This window comes from Quercus robur, chromosome 7 (assembly GCF_932294415.1).
Source record: "Quercus robur chromosome 7, dhQueRobu3.1, whole genome shotgun sequence".
NCBI classification, from domain to species: domain Eukaryota; kingdom Viridiplantae; phylum Streptophyta; class Magnoliopsida; order Fagales; family Fagaceae; genus Quercus; species Quercus robur.
Window position 1 is genome coordinate 22925649 of NC_065540.1, and position 17817 is coordinate 22943465.

General features: G+C 34.3%; 1 pseudogene; it reads right to left on the reverse strand.

Moving 5' to 3' along the window:
- Positions 1-12782: 12782 nt before the first annotated feature.
- LOC126692803 (IQ domain-containing protein IQM6-like) lies at positions 12783-17541 on the reverse strand (annotated as a pseudogene).
- Between the last annotated feature and the right edge of the window lie 276 nt (positions 17542-17817).

Sequence of the window (17817 nt, forward strand, 5' to 3'; positions counted from 1 at the left end):
TATGATGTGTAAGAACTATTTATCGATATAATGCTAGTCACTTAAAGAAAAAAAAAAGTGGCATAATTATTGTTTATCTGATTTCCTTTTTTTTTTTTGACTAAGTAGATTGACTAAGTGTTTATTCTTCTCAAAAAAATAAAAAAGACTAAGTGTTTCTTATGCACTTGCTTATCGTAATTGTTTTGCTTTTAATGTAAACTTGTTTTGGTATTAATTTTTTTTTAAAAAATAAACAATACACTATAATCGCAAACATATGAATAATAATGTCGTCAACTGAGTAAACTCAAAAGTTTATGATATGGTCACTTTTGCATATTTGAGGGTTAAATAATTTCCTATAAAAAATTAGGCTGAAGGATATATTAACTCCACCTTTTTATTTTCCAGTCCCTTAAAACTTGAAAGTCAAATGATCTGGTCAAATGAACATTCAAAATGTGACATGGTTAGTTTTGAATATTTGAGTGTTAAATAACCTATTAGGCTGATAAATATACAAACTCCACCTTTTTAGTTTTTATTTACCAATCTCATAAAATTAATTTAAATGATCATTTATTTCGTTCATGGAGGGCAAATTATACACGACATCTTGTGGTATACCCGTAAAACATGGAGCTATCTTGTGCTTTATTTGTGAATTTACCTTTCATGATTTGCTTTGTAAAGCATTTTTGCTAACTTTAATGGAATTTTATGATGTGTGACAAGTGACCACCGTGCATCCTTGTCTCGATGGTCACTCCATAAAGATCAAATACACAAATCTCCAATCTATGACTAACCATTTGCACGGATCCCAGTACATGACTAACTCCAGCAACTTGAACAGATGTTGTTGGCTACAAAGTTCTTCACTTTATTAACAATGAAGATCAGAAAACACTTGACTACAAAACTCTATGGTGTACAAACGCAGTAGCTTTTCACAGAAAAAATAAATCTCTAGGTCTCTGTATCCATGTCTTGACGGCCTTCAAAATAAGCCTTTTATATGTCTAGGGTTGTGAGAAAAGAAACCTTAAACAAATACAAAAGCCTAGACTGAATTTCAAATCTGGAAAACTGAAAATCGTAAATCTCAATAGATCGAGCTGCTATCGAGCTTCACATTAAGTCTCGATAGCAGGCATCTGTCAAGCTATCTGTCAAGACTTAATGAACAACTTTTCTTTATTTGTTTCTTGGACCAATCTTCATGACTTTTAATATGAACACTTGATATGCTTTGAACAACATATTTCTTGATGTATTAAACCTATCTTAGATCTACCCAATTATAAGTAAAGTGCATTTTGTCAAAGGATTAGCCAATTACATAAAATATGACCCTAACATAGCTGTCTTACGTTGTTTAAAAATACAACTATATTTAAAAGAATATAGTCACATGGTGAAAAATATTGCATAATGGATTAATGGTCAACAAGTCACCCATTTTACAAACAAAAGATGTCAATAAGTCAAATTCTTGATGATTTTGATATTGATGAAATATCTCTATGCAATTATGTCAGAGACGGTCGTCAAATGAATCTAACACTAAATCTCATCACTAGATTGTGGTGAGCATTGATCTCTAGGGGTTTGGCTTAAAGCCAATATTATCACTAACTTAATCATGTCGTTAAGAGCACATTCACATGATATATTCTACTCAATCATGAGCCTTAAGTTCTTGACAAATGCCCTCAACATGAACCTCTGGCCTTAATTACATGAAAATTATGCCACACGATGGAAAATATTGCATAAATGAATTAATGGTCTGCAAGTACATGATAGGTGTGAGGAAATTCAAGTTCTCCAATCCATTCTCTTCTATAAATATAAGCATCCACTATACTTTTATATATATATATATATATATATATATATATTTAACAACTTTTCTAAGGTTGGGGACAAACTCCAATTTTGAAAATTCCAACATAAATAAATTATGCAAAAATTTTGAGGGAACTTTTTTGAGAGAGACATTAAGTTGCTTATTGTGAGAGACTACACCCCGACCCAAACCTAAAAGAATTAGGGTTTTGGCCATGTCTCACGCGAATGAGTGGAATCGTGTTATTACCTCTCGAGAGACAGTGGAGAAGTTCTACTATTTTTAATATCCCGCCTAGGTCAAGAGTTTTACAATGAGTCACCACTTATTTAATTGGAAAAATAAGAAAATTAAATTGAAAAGTGCATCATTCCTATTGATGAATTGAAAATGTACATCTCTTTAACAATAACTAGAAAATTACATCGCTTTTATCCTAGATACAATCTAAAACAAAAGTACATCGCTTTGATTCCTAGTTACAATCTAGAAAGAGAAAATTACAAGGATAAGTCTAATCTAATAACCCTTGATCTAAGTTCAAAAGCTAAATTACAAGATTGGAAAGGTGTTAAGCACCCAACTTGCCTTATGAAACCAGTCTTCTAGACTATGGTGGAAAATTATCATATTGTATCATTCAAACAATTTATATCATCCAAGAACTAGTGATTGTAGAGATTGAAACAAGCATTAATAAGCATGGTTAATAAGAGTATGATGTGTGACAAACCCTAATCTAAGAGCATATGAACATGTTACTTAGAATGTCAAACCTTAATTCTAAGAGCATGTGAACATGTTATTGCAATTGAAAAGACCCTAATTCTAAGACTATGTGAACATGTTATTGAAATTGAAAAACTCTAATTCATGCAAGGTTATGAACATCCTAGATCTAACATGCTAACAAACAAGAACATATGAAACACCTAGAAACTAAACATGTTTTAATCTAAAAACATAAGGCATAAAAATAAAGAGAAGAGGTTTAGAAACCTTACCTTCATGCACAACACTCCAAACACTTCAAGCTAGGCAACATATCAAGAGGGAGAGAAATCTCAGTTTTCCAGGAAGCTCTAAGATTTTGGGGTCCTTGAATAGTTGATGGATAGGGTATTTATGCTAGATGTTGGAGGGTTTAGAACGAGCTTCAATCGACGTGGGACTAAGGGAAATTCAGATTTTCCGAAGGAAAATCAAGCGGCACTTGGTCTAGAGATCTCCAAATCTTTTCCTTTTTTGGTCTGGTTCTTCCCAATTCAATTGACATTCGATTCCTTTCGAATTTTGACTTACTTGTTAGACTTCCTTGGTCCTCAAGCTCAGCAAATCAATTTCAAATATATCAAATTAACCAATTAATTATTTAATTGAATGATTTTTGCCAATTTTTCAAGGAATCAACTAATGCTTTGTCTTTGGATTAAATTTGGTGCCTGCAACCCTACCATAAACCCTATCCTCAACCAATAGTGTTATGACATATCATTTAATTTAAATTGGACTAAAATTAGTCCAATTAGAATTAAGTGTTCATAATTACGTGTGGTCAGGACTTAGTTCATGCAGGTGCACGTTACCATTAAAACTTGTTTTCAGGATATCTTTTAATCCGGTTGTCCAATTGAGGCTCATGAATTGTTGTTTCAATCGTTATGACCTCAAGATTTATTTCATGAAATGTATTTGGAGATCAAACAACCAAACTTACAATTTTGCCCTTGTGAAATGACATGGTGATGAAAATTCACCATTAAATCACTTGAAAGGGGCAGTGGACACAAGTATATCTTTAAACCCAATTTAATTCTTATTATAGTCAATTACATGAAATCACGATATTTTTTGAAATGGGTTTATTAGAATGTCCATGCATATATTATATTATGAGTGTGTATATTGGATTAGATTTTTATTTTTTGAAAAAATCACAAGATGAGCACATTTAATCCTTTGCAATAACATGATTGGACTAGTGCATAACATAATATGACCTTTACTTTCACAAAGACTGATTGTTAGGTCAGGTGGAGTGGGTGGTTAACACATTATCATTTCGTAACCTGACCTCCAAACTTAGATTTTGACTTTGTAGACTAATTCCTTCTTAATGTAATTTTACATTGTCTCTAAATTGTAAATAGAAATCAAAACAATGTACTTTTTTTTAATTTTTAGTTTGTAAATAGAAACCAAAATAATGTGCTTTTCAATTCTACAATTGTATCTAGGATCAAAGTGATTTTTTTTTTCTAGAGTGCAACTACGATCAAAACCATGTAATTTTTCTATTTTTTGTTATATATAATTTCAAAGTTTTTCAATAAAGAAGTATTTCATAAAGTTTTTTTTTTTCTTTTAAAAAAATAAGTGGCAATTCCATTTTGGTGGTTGGCTAATTGGCTTATTTGAAACTAGCCCTTAAAAGTTTAAGACTTTAGAATTTGGGTGCTACTATGTTATCTAGCCCCACCTAAAGGATTATTTGGATTTTTTCCCCTTACCATAAGTAAGATAATTTTACAATTGAGCATTATTATTGATTAGATATTTTTATACTATAATAGATTCTCAAATACAAGAATCCAATAATCGGTTTAGTGAACATATAATTGAGTTGCTTATTCGGTTTAGTTAACTTATAATGGAGTAGCTTATTCTTAACTCAGCTTTGGATCTTTGAGAGACAAATAAATCTTTTTTAAAAATAATGGTATTTGTTTGTTCATAAATAAATTTATCCATAAGAATTCACAAATCATGAAAAACTCTTATTGAAAAAAGAACTTCATCATTATTAACATAATGTAGTTCAACATCTAGATTTTACAAAATTGTTAAATATTTTTGAATTGTGCCAATGACTAGTGAGGACTAGAAGGTTTTTTTTTTTTTTGATACCACAAAAGGAAGATACAAAGTTATCAGATTACAAAAAAGTTGGATCAGCCCAACTTTGGTGAATTGGCATTCTAACTGCTAGAGATGTGGCATTATATACAAAATCAAGCACAATCCTAGGAACCTCTAACAGCTTACAAAACAACCCATTCTAATACAAAACATCCAAATCAGCAATGAGAGACCTCTCTTGCCAAGTTGGTTTCTTGGATTTACTAACAAGTTGGATTAGGTCCTTGTTGTTGGTCAAAATAAGGATCCTTTGAAAACCATGATTTCTGACTATGATGACGGCTTCCATCAAAGCTTCCTACACAATCCCATTAGTTGTACTTGCTTTGCTGCTAGCCACACCATAAAATCTGATAACTCCTTGCTGATCTTTAGCTTCATAAGCTCAAGCACTCCTATTGAGCCTTAAGCTTCTAGTCCCTGCAATTTTAATCAGGAGCTGCCACTGTCTGGTGACTGTGTTGGGCTCATTGCTTGGCCTGCTACATTTGATATGTGGACTAGGTTGACTGGAGAAGACCTCTTTGTACCTGCAAGAGACAAAGTTTGGGCTATTAGGATTACTTCCATGGGGTTGGGTTGTTTACCTTCGTGAACCACCATGTTCCTATGAAACCAAATAGTCCACAATGTGGTAAAAATGTTTTGCATATATTCTAAAAGGCCTTCTTCATTCTAGTCGTGAGAAATAATCAAATTACTTAATCATTGCTGCACTGATGTGTCAATAATATTAGAGGTATGAACAGCCAAAGGTGAACCATGCCAACAAGCTCAAGCAAAGTGGCAAAGCAAGAACAGGTGAGTAGTGGATTCCTCTTCACAATTGCACATAGGACATAGCCCATTATCAATAATTCCCCTGTTTTTAGTAGTTGCAGAGTTGGAAGGCTATCATGCAATAGTTTCCAAACAAAGGTACAAATCTTATGTGGAGTTTTTATCCTCCAAATCAGTCTCCAAACTTTACTTTCAACATGATTCACCCTATGACAAAACAGCAGAAGATGCCAAGTAGTCCTTAATGAGAAGTCTATAGGCTGTTTTAACCTCAAAATCCCCACTCTTTGAGTGCTTCCACAACAGTTTGTCACCTCTAGTATTAGTCTTGGGCAGGGGGAGTTGTAGTATCTCCTCACAAACAGGAAAAGGGTAATAAGCTCTAACTAATTCAACTTTCCAAGTGTGAGTCTCTTGATTAATAAGATCAGCTACAGAGTCATTAGTTATGCAGGGATTATTCAACATAGTGGGCTAACACCTAAACCACTCATGATCCCTTAAAGGGATATCTAAACCCTTATTAACCCACCATCTCCCTTCCTTAAGTTTAGGGTTATCAGATTTAATAATATTCCTCCAAACCATGATTGATGTGTTTTAGGAGAGCAATTATGAATGGATCCCCTAGGATAGTACTTTGCCTTGAAAGTTCTTGCAACTAAGGAATTTGGATTGTGGCATAATCTCCAATATTGTTTGGCCAGCATTGCCTAATTCATTAGGCTAAAACTTTTGAGACCTAAACCTCCCCAAGACTTAGGGCAGCATATCCTTCTCCACTTAAGAGAATGTAATTTCTTAACCCCAGGAGCATGACCCCACCAGAATGCCCTAACTATAGAATCCATCTTCTTACAAATTGTTTCAGGTACTTTGAAACAAGAGAATGTATAAAGAGGGAGAATTTGAAGTACAAAAGTTATTAGAGTGGTTCTCCCAGCTTGAGATAAAAGATTTGCTTTCCATCCTTGAAGCTTGGATTGAAGCTTATCCACCAAGAATTGAAAATTAGCCACTCTATTACCCCTAAGCTTAAAATTAAGACCAAGATACTTGTTGGGATTTTGAACCAAATTCACTTGAAGTTGTCTGGCCAAGCCTTCTTGCTCAAACATAGGCATGTTTGGAAAGCAATAAAGGTCATATTTATCAAAGTTAATGTCCTAACTAGATATCTGGCAATACCAATCCAAAATTCTCTTTAAGTTTGCTACTGAATATTGTCCTTTTTGAAGAAAAAACAATGAGTCATCAACAAACAACATATGTGTAAAAGTACATCCACTCCTACCAACTTTAACTCCACTGATTAATTTGTCATGTTCAGCTTTTTGTAAAGACAATGACAAAACATTAGCACACATGAGAAAGAGGTAAGGAGAAAGAGAATCACCCTGTCTTAACCCTTTACAAGGCTTGAAAGATTTAGACCTATTGCCATTAACAAGGAGAGTGTATTGGACTAAAGTCACACACTCCATCAGCCAATTAATCCATTGTTGATTAAAATTCATGGCAATCAGAACAGCCCTAAGGAAATTCCAACTCACCCCATCATAGGCTTTTTTCATATCAATCTTTAAAGCTCCAAAGCTACCTTTTCTACCCTTTTTCTTCCTAAGAATGTCCATGATCTCATGAGCAATGAGTATATTGTCAGAAATTTTCCTCCCTTTTATAAAAGCATTTTGAAATGGAGAAATAAGACTGTCCATGAAAGACTTTAATCTATTGACAAGGATTTTGGATATGGTCTTATAGATCACATTGCAATGACTAATGGGCCTAAAATGTGTCACTTCATCAGGAAAGGGGATTTTGGGAATAAGGGTAATGAAAAGTATGATTTAGAGGCTTAAAAAGGGACCTTGAATGAAAAAAGGCTTGAATGGTGTTGACAACATCTGATTTGACTACCTCTCAATACTGTTGATAAAAGAAAGCAAGTATACCATCAGGGCCAGGAGCTTTGTGAAGACCTAATTGGAAAATGGTGTCCTCAATCTCAAGGTTAGTGACTAGTCTATTCATTTCCAAGCACTGCTGGTGGGTTAGTTTAGGAATATCAATAGTTTGGAGTTCACTCAGAATACTATCACCATTAAGCAGAGCTATATCCTCATAGGAAGACTTAAAATGGTTAGTCAATCTGTTTTCAATTTCCATTGGATCCTCGAACAGCAAACCCTCTTCATCCTTAATATGTAAAATTCTACTCCTAGCTCTTCTCTGTCTAACCATAGTTTGGAAGTATCTAGTATTTCTATCTCCATTTAGAATCCAATTGCTCCTAGCCTTTTGAGCCCACATTGTTTCTTCCCTATTCAGGAGTACTTCTAACTCCTCTCAGCAGTATAGGTCCATGATCAGAGTCAACTATTGGCAGATTGTGCAGGGAATAATGTGAATATGAATTAACCCAATCAGAACTAGCAAATGCTCTATCTAGCCTCTCCATCACAAACCCCTCCTCCTCTCTGTTGTTCATCCATGCGAACTTCTATCCCACGGCCATTAAATTACAAAGTTGCAATTCAGAAATGAGTTGTTGAAACAAATCAACTCCAACAATTGTGCCCTGATTAAATGAGAATTTTTCCTCCTCCTTGGTGAGTATTTGGTTGAAATCACCAATACATAACCAATTAGGATGAGCTAAGTTTTTTAAATTCCTAATTTGTTGCCACACCTCATTCCTCCTTGAGTGATCTAGGTGACCATAAATGAAAGTAATAGACAAAGGGTTGCCTTTACTATCTAACAAATCAGTGTGAATAATATGGCTTGAGTGATAGACTAGAAGATTAATAGCCTACCAATTTGTTTATAGAGTGGTTGTACTTGTACTTATTTTTCTAACTTTCATTGCAACCATGAAACAAGTATTTTCAATTATGAATATTATAAAAATCATATTTTGCAACAAAATGAAGCTTGATGTTTCACAAAAATAGAAAATGAAAGATAATATTCTAATAAACTCTTTATCTTGCATATCAAGAGGGAAATTATAGCGAAATTTAGTACAGAATTAATAATAGATGAATTTAATGATACAGTAGAATTTTGACTTCTATTTAGATATATCAAATTCAAACAGTTTTTTGTATTTTGTTTTTTATTTTCTTTTGTTTTTTTTGTTCTAATACTGTATGAATACTAATTTTATTTTTTATTTATTAATGAAGGGGATAAAATTTAAGGTAGACGGATCCATTCAACTGAAGCCAATCATAAGAGATGGTACTAAGGAAAGGGATGGTCTGGCATACTGACAAACAACCGGTAGAACAGATCGTATCCAGGATGAAAGGGTAGGAAGACGGACGGACCCTCCATAATGGACGGATTCCAACTAAACGGATGCAAGGGAGACGGGTAATGAAGCCATATGGGCTAAGTGGTCTCCAAGAAACCTCAAATGGAAATGTCTTAAGCCCTACGATTAACTCTAATCAGCAAAGTCTCTATATGGAAAGGATCCTGCAAAATACGTGCATTTATGAGAATCTTCCCCACAAGGAAATGCCTTCTTTGCCAAGAAACAAAAGTCAGTTCCACACTACTATAAAAAACCCAAAGCCCTCAGAAATCAAGGTATGTATAATCTATCCTAGTTTTGGTACTCTAGAGTTGTGAAAAATTCTCTAACTTAACCTTCGGAAGGTATTTGGCCGGTACCACACCGGTACTCTCTATGAGGTCTTCTTCTTCTTTGTTGCACACGTAAGGACTGTGCAACTTACTGACAATTTTTGGCATCATCAATTAAGTTAGTTTTAAATGGGGTATATGTTTCACGGGTTTTAGTTAGCTCAACTAGTAAAATCTTTGATAGTTAAACAAAAGATTTGGGGTTCAATTCTCATTTACATTAAAATTAGATTGGTGCTTGGTCTAATAATAAAGAGCAATTATATATTTGATGATTATATATATATATATATATATATGGTTCCGCTGCACAAGCCTATTCAGGTTATCATGCCAAAAATTGGTGAAGTTTCCAACATTTTTGATGGCCCAACAAAGAACCTTGCAAAAATAAGGCCAACCCTTTTTTGCGGCAGTTCAAGTTTATGAAATCCTTGCAACTAAGGGTGTGCATGGGTCGGGTTAAAGAAATTTTTTGACCCAACCCACCATGGTGGGTCAAAAAAAATTTAACCCAACCCAACCCACATGGATCAGGTTGGGTCTGGTTGAACCCATGAGTTAGACAAATTTATTATTATTATTATTATTAAATTGAGTAGAAAAAAATATAAATATAAATATATTAAAAAAACCCAAATATTAGTATCAATGTAACTCCTTAATGGCAAACAACACTAATGACTAAACAACAATAGTAATTTACTAAGGTTTGTGTGAACTAATTGGCTTTTATATAGGATAGGAAGAGCTAGTTATTTTAAAATTTTTATTAATTATATAATATATTTTAAATATATATTAAATATATGGGTAGGTCGGTTCGGGATTGGCGAGTTTGGAATTTTATAACCCAAACCCAACCCAACCTTCTATCAAAAAAAATTTTGTAACCCAACCCAACCCACCAAGCCTTAAAAACCGACCCAACCCGCCAGGTTGGGTTGGATCGGGTCAGTTTTGGCAGGTTGGCGAGTTGGCTGCACACCCCTACTTGCAATTGATTTTCACATCTGAGGCCCAACTAATTTTCTATCCAACAAACATTTTCATTCAGTAGAAAAAGCCCAACACCCCCACAAAAAGAAAATCACCGCTATGCCCTGGATATTACAAAAATTTGTTGGACACGAACTATGACAATTTGTTGGTCCTAGCATTTTTCTTTTACATTATCAGCCCTTCCCTATTTTTTTTTCAATTTTCCCAAAATCGTGTGCTATAAGTGTTCCTCACTTTTCTTTTTTAATTAATTAAAATGGTAATTTAATATCTATAAAAAGGAAAGGGATAGAATAATTTTAAAGATATGCCTAATTGGACATACAATTTCATGATCTATTGACTTGTGCGATTCTGGTTATGTAGTAGATTATTTTCTATCTATATAGACAATAGGTTCATAACTTTTTGTCAATCACTCATAATCGTAAAAAGCAATAAATTGAGCATGAGAATCATTGCGTCCATAATATTGTTGAAAAGAAAAAAAGAAACGGAAAGAGGATACATTAAAGGGTACGGTTAATGAGTGTCATTGTAATGAAAAGAGTTTTTTCTTTTTTTTGATATAAAAGATAGAGTAATGAAAAGAGTTATTTTGGAATATTCCTTACATTTCCTTGTTTGAGAGTTCTACCTATAGGCATTTTAAACCCCAAATTTAACATATAAATAATAATTTTTTTATCAAATTAAAAATAGTGGGAAAAAAAACTACATGGCTTGTTTCTTGTGAGATGTGCTCTAAATCCTAAGTACTAACTCGTTGCTTTCTATATATGAGAACTTTAGAGTGTTAAATTCATTATGTCCCACACACAAGCTCAAAAACTCATTATGCATAACAATATTAAATTCAATAATGTTAATTAGCAATGGAATGCGAAAACATTTTAATTGTACATGGTGTATGAAATTTATTTATACATTAGAAAAAATTTGCATTTCCATCTTTTCCATTATTTTGTATGGTTCAATATTTAGTACATTATTGTTCTTTAAAAAAAGTATCTTGAACATAATTTTGGAGCTTAAAGGCAAAGAGAATAATGTTAATTGTGTGTATTGTTTTTATATTTTTAAATGAGGGCGAATTTTTCTATGTAATGCACGAAGAAAACTTGAAAATAATTGCACATAACTTAATTTTAACATTTGATTACTAAAATATTAACTAAATGGCTATCATTTTATCAAACATATGATTTCAAATCTAAAAATTTAAGTAAAAACATTCTTTTAGGACTTTTTTTTTTCATCTTAAAGTTAAAACATAATAACCAGTAATCAACTCACAAGAATTAAAATATCTAATTATTTCATAAAGTAAAAAAATAACAAAATCAATCAATGATTTCTTACCTACATAAGCGTACTAGATTCCACTAGAGGTTAAAAATAATGTCTACAAAGTCCCGCTCACATGATAGAGCGCTCGCTTTGCATGCGAGAGGTACCGGGTTCGATACCCCGCATCTCCACCTTTCTTCTCTTTTCTATTTTTGTGTGAAACCAATTTAAATGACTACTACACACACGCATGAGCATTCTTCACATGGAAAGAACTTGTGGCTTCTTCTCTCAATCTCATGGAGGGATTTAAATCTATTCATTGTATATATGCTAAAGATTCTAGAGATCGAGTTTGGTAACTTCTTTTATCCACTTTTATTATGTGGAAATATCATATGGAAGAGTGTAGTTGTTGTTTGAGGCAGTATTACTTGCCCCGGAGCAAGGGAAAATCTGCCTGCAGTTTGTCTCTTTACAGTTTACACAAAGAAAATGGAATAGGAACCTTTGAGCTGAAGCGGGAAAAGCCCCAGGGAGATGCCTTAGCGCTTCTTGATTGAACCTAGACCTAAGGCTCAGGAGGATAGTCTCTTAGACCTATGTTCTAAATTATTTAAGGGCCTGTTGGACAAGGTCAAACTCACATTTTCACATTTTAAACAACAATATACACATTTTTATACACTTTTTCATCCACACGTATTTCAAAAAATTACAAACAACATTACTCAAACTACTCTACCAAACATCCCCTTAAGTTTCACGAGGTTTTGGTTCCGGTTTTTTGTTCCTTTTTCTCTCTGTCGATTAAATTCTGAGCCATGTACACCCTAGGAAAAACATGTTAGGAATTTTACCTAATTCTTGAACATGTGAGAGACGAAAAAGAGAGATTATTCAAAGAGAAAACGATCACAAGACACAATATGTGGTTTGATAATTTGTCTACGTTCACAAAATTGTTGCATTTTTAACAAGAGTGGCCGGCCATATAATGAACCCTAATCTAAAACTACAAATAAATATTATATACCCCAAAACAACCGGGCCAAAAATGGGGTCAAAATTTTTATGGACTAAGCCTCATAAATTTTTTATTTAAAATTGTGACACTTATAGGTCAGGTTGATTCACAAACCAGATCAAACACAGATTAGGCTCCACATAACCCAACACAACAAGTTCCTTTAATGTATAATGGAGGCAGTAAGATAATAATGGGCCAGTGGTTGGAATTTGGACAGAGTTCAGATGTGCATTATATCTTGTGGGTATAAATGCACAGAAAATACACTTCGATATCTTAACAATGATTTTGGCTTTATGATTTCAATATAGGACCTACATACATCATAATTTTTGTTTTTTTGATGAGTGCATACATCATAAAGAATTAAAATGGGTCTCTTCCCTACTAAGATTGAAGGGCAGCACATCCTGCAGAACCTCTTCGCTTCTCATTCCATTCCCACCATAATATACAAAAACTATGGAAAACAATGGCATAGAAAAGAACGCAAAAGAATCCCTATATCCTCTTCTTTTTTCTTTTTTTATTAAGTACTACATCCTCTTCTCTACCCCAGTATTATATAATAAAATCCATTATGGATTGTGATTTCATCTATATTTATATTTAGTGATATCTATAAAGTTGTTTGAGACAGTGTTACTTGCTCTGGAGCAAGGGAACTTCTAACTGCAGTTGTCTCTCTAAACAAAGAAAATGGAGTAGTATCCATTGTGCTGAAGCGTGAAAAGCTCCAGGGTGATGCATTAGTATTTCTTGATTTTGGGGACAAGTTGGATTGCTCCAGAACCCAGGCCTGAAGCTCCGAAGGATAGTCTCTCATGCAACCAATTCGTGGCCCCACATCAGTTGCCCATTTACTGGATAATTGTTTAGCCCACTGATATGACTTCATTCCTTTATGTGAATCTATCCTTTGCAGGATTTTTTCTTTTGGAATTGGCTGCTCATCATCTTCTTCTTGATATCCATCAAACAAGTTCATTTTCGGAACCATGAAATCTTCCTCAGATGAAAGTGATTCTTCTGCTGTTTCATATCCATTTGCTGAAGACAAATTTGGAGGGTGAGTGTGGCAACTTGGTCTAATTTTTTCCCTCTTATAACTGTCAAATTCATCATGTTGGTTTGGTATTTTAAGTATGGTCATTTTGGGTGTAACTCTCCTGACAATCTTGGCATGGATGGTGTGGGATGTTCTGCAGCATTAGAATCCTGGTCTCTGGAATCAGTGCACATTCACTCGTTGATTCAGTATCCTGAGATAAAATTGCTTCAGTTGGATTGCTCCGAAGGCAAATGTCGCTGCCCTTTTTATAAAGGGCTTCTTCTTCTTCTTCTTCATCTTCACCTGGGCTTTTCTGTTGCATAAAAAGAGTGGTGCATTAGTGACTTGCCTTCATGGTGAATCAAAATCTGATATGAACTAAGGCCAATAAACTCCATGTGTGCAATGACAAAGCAGAAGGTTTTTGGCTAGATATAAAAGTGCATATCTTCCATGATATGTCAATTGTCATCACTATTTGCAGTTCCAATATTTGCAGAAAGATGGATTTATATCTGTTGTGGCTGGCCAGCTACAAAAATGAGATTGTACAGGGTGAACTTGAAAAAACTATGAGAACAAAATTTGCATGCTCTACCTTTACATTAGTGAGATCAAAGTTGTGTTCCTTAAGGAACGACATGAGTTCCTAAAAATTTTCTTCTGTCAATCGATAATGCCCACTGTGAGGCCAAACTTCCTAATTGAGTTGACAGAAATCGAGTTAGTACATCAAAAAAATTTCATATGAAGTAAAAGAAACCAATTAATAAAGCCAGTGCTTAAAATCCCCAAATTTTTTCTTTTATACCTTCAAGATGCCATCTTCCACTACTAATCTTCCTTCAGACAATGTGGCTCCACCTGCCAAGAAACTTGAATGCTGAAATGTGCCCTTGTTCTTCAGCCCAACGTATAAGGTCTTGGATGTACTAAGGACAAAGATCCACTTAGCATCTTTGGGTCCTCCTCCTGTATGAAGGTCTTCACCACTCTGCTTGTAGACAAGTTTCCCATCTTGCACCACAACTTCATAAGCCTTCCTTTCTGCCTGCAAAATGAAGCATTTATCAGTAATACAAATTCTAACTCTACTTTCTAGGGACCATAAGGGGACATGAGGCTCACAGGACCAAAATATTTAATGCATTGCTGCTGAAGCTTTGAACGAGGACATCTATCATGATTAACTTCTTTTCCTTCTCCCATGTCGAGCCTGTTATTTTTCAAAATTCAAATGTCAAGGTGGAAAATAAATCTCCTTGGAAAGCAAAAGTCAATCTGAAGGATTTGCTTTTGGTCCCAAGTAACCCTACCAGTAGAAGAAGGGCTGTTTACTCTCACAGTGGAGCCATTTCACATAATAAAATTGAAGATTATGGCCATAGCGATGGCAGGGATCAATCTGTTTAGGAGAATAACAAGATTGAAAACAGGCCACAAATAAAACTAGTAGTTTTGTCCAAAGATTTACTTTAAGCATGAGACTTACTGCCTCAAGCCAATGTTGTAAAGCAGGTTTCTTAGCATTTCCAACCTTACATAAGCCTTTTCCCACCTGCCAAAAAAAAAATCAGCAATTTAGAACCATATATAACTGAGCAATATTTTTTAACCATGCACCAAATTGTTTAAAACTTGCCTTAGCAGCTCTAGTTCTTGCCCTTGACCAGCGTGAAACAGCTATCTCTGGTTTACTGATGTCAAAGAATGATATAGAGCTGAGCTTCAGTTCTGCAAAATCTAGCAATTTCCACCTATAAAGTGAATTGCAAGAAGCTTTTATATTGTTTGGACAGATGGAAACAACACCATTTCATTTGGTTTTAGTTAACATTTGAAATGGAAGGGGTGAGTTCAATTTTATAAAATCATTCTTGTAAAGAAAGATTACACAGCATGCATGAGTGTAAAGGAATGCGCATAAAAACTTATACAAACCAGCTTTGTTCCACAAGAACTGCACAATCTACCAGCCGTCTCCTTGTTCGGAAACTCTTGTACACTTTCTGCAACTTCAATGCAGCCTTGTTTCTATTGTTCTTTGGCTCCAACAATGGTGACTATCTGATTTTGCCAACTGGTCATCACATCTCTAGTCTTAGAGCTCACACATCTTCCGAATGCATCATTTTCCATTTCTGCAGTAGGAGTTTTGAATGAGAACACAGTCTCTAACTCCCTCCCTTTAAAGCTAAGTGATCCTTCCAATATCATCTTTCTTGAACCATATGATTTCAACTTAGTGGAATCTGAATTGCGGATGTTGAAACTGACTGATCGCAATATGTTCCTCACTACTGAACTAACTGATCTTACAAGCATAGCTTCATAGCTACTAACCAAATCATCAAGGTCGGCAAGTGGGCTAGAAAAGGCTATTAAGAGTTTGAAGAAGGGAAGCATGGAAGAATATGTTTATTTAATACTATGAATGCCTTATACTTAGAGAAAGTTATACCATTTGATTACGTTAATTCAGAATTACAATATAACAGTCTCCACTTGAAAAACTAAATTTAGACCCCTACGTGATTAACACTGCAGAATTATCAGATATAAAGGACAAACACATTGGTTAAACCAACCCATACATTATATTCTACCACAGTTATGATAAACCAAATCAGTTAAAGCACTAAAGAATAACGAAGTAGAAAACCAAAGGAGAACCTCTTCAATGGAAAACTACACCGAGGACACAAACAAAGCCATAGAAAATTCACTATTAAAGGAACAATTACAAATAGTCACAACTCAAAACTTTTGTACCCCAGACCCTCTATGCAGCTTCAGCAAATGCTCCACTTGCTTTCCTACAGCAGTTTACCTCTGGAATCCTTCTATAGTGATTTCCCCCACAAATTCCTCGTTCACATAAATCAAAGCCTCTAGCACTCCAAGGAACCTCCCTGAAAGTTTGGAACAGTGAACTTCACTGGAAAGCTAGCTATGTGGTTCCAATCTTTCAAACACTCTTTTTGAATCAAAAGATGATTGGGCAAATAAAATATATTTTTCTATGAAGGAAAAGGCATGGATTCTTGATGATCTTGATTACAACATGGAGATGCAAAAGCAAGGGAAAAGATCCTGAACAAAATAAATCAAAAGAAAGAGGACATATCTTTTTTCGCTCAAGTGGGCTCTCTTTGTGGTTCAAAGAAGCAAGAACAAATGGCTGAGTGCCTACTAGACTTATTGGCTGGGCAAGTCATGCATGTAAGATTGTGCATGGTTTGCTTCAGCATCTGACATGCTCGCTTGAGCGGCCTTATATTCTCGCTTGAGTGGGCTTATGCTCTCACTCGAGCAAGATTCTTCATACAGCACATCACAAGCACTTTCAGGACTCAGTTCTTTCTTCAAAATTTGACAAAGGATTACAACCTTTACTTACATTTCATTATTGACAGATATTTGCCAATCTAAATCTAACACCACTAAATAAACCATCGTTAATTGTATACAACAAAAGTTTCTCCTATATAAGAAAATTCCGAATTCTAACAGAGTGGTTCATTTCAAAGATCAATGACATTTCTGAATAGATCTAGATTAAAAAGCATGGCAAATAAACTTCAAAGTTTTTCAGTTGGGTTTTGATAGTGTTATTTATGATTTTTATTTCTTTCAAACGTTTTTAAAATTAGAGCTTATTGAAAAAAAAAATTTACAACCACAATCTCAGCCAATCAAAACAAAAGCTAATTCGTAAAGCAAGTGATTTCCAAGCTATAAAAAGCTGAGTTCCAAATTCCACACCTTGACAAAAAAGGAATATTAATCTCTCCAAACAGAACCCACATAAACCCCCATTAGGACATAATTTTGACATCTGTAAATGAGCCAAACAAACTGACTGGGTATAAACAATCCCACAAAGCCAAAGAAGAAACCAAGTATCTAAACTTAACTACAACAGAAAACACAAGCAATAATATTATATATTAAAAATTAAAAAATTAAAAAAAAAAAAAAAATCCAATATTGGGGAACCTTGGACTTGGATTGAATTACTCCTCCCACATACAGTACCAAATTGGCATCTGAAACCACCATTGCCCGTTGCTAATACCAGATTGACATACTCCACTATCACCACCAAACAATAATTTTGAAACCCATCATCCCCCATTCCCGCCAACACCAACCCTACATTCTGTTTTCGCAACTCTCTATCTCTCTCTCTCGCTCTCTTCTCTGGTGTATTGTAATTGAAGTAAAAATAAATAAAATTAATATTTGTATTAA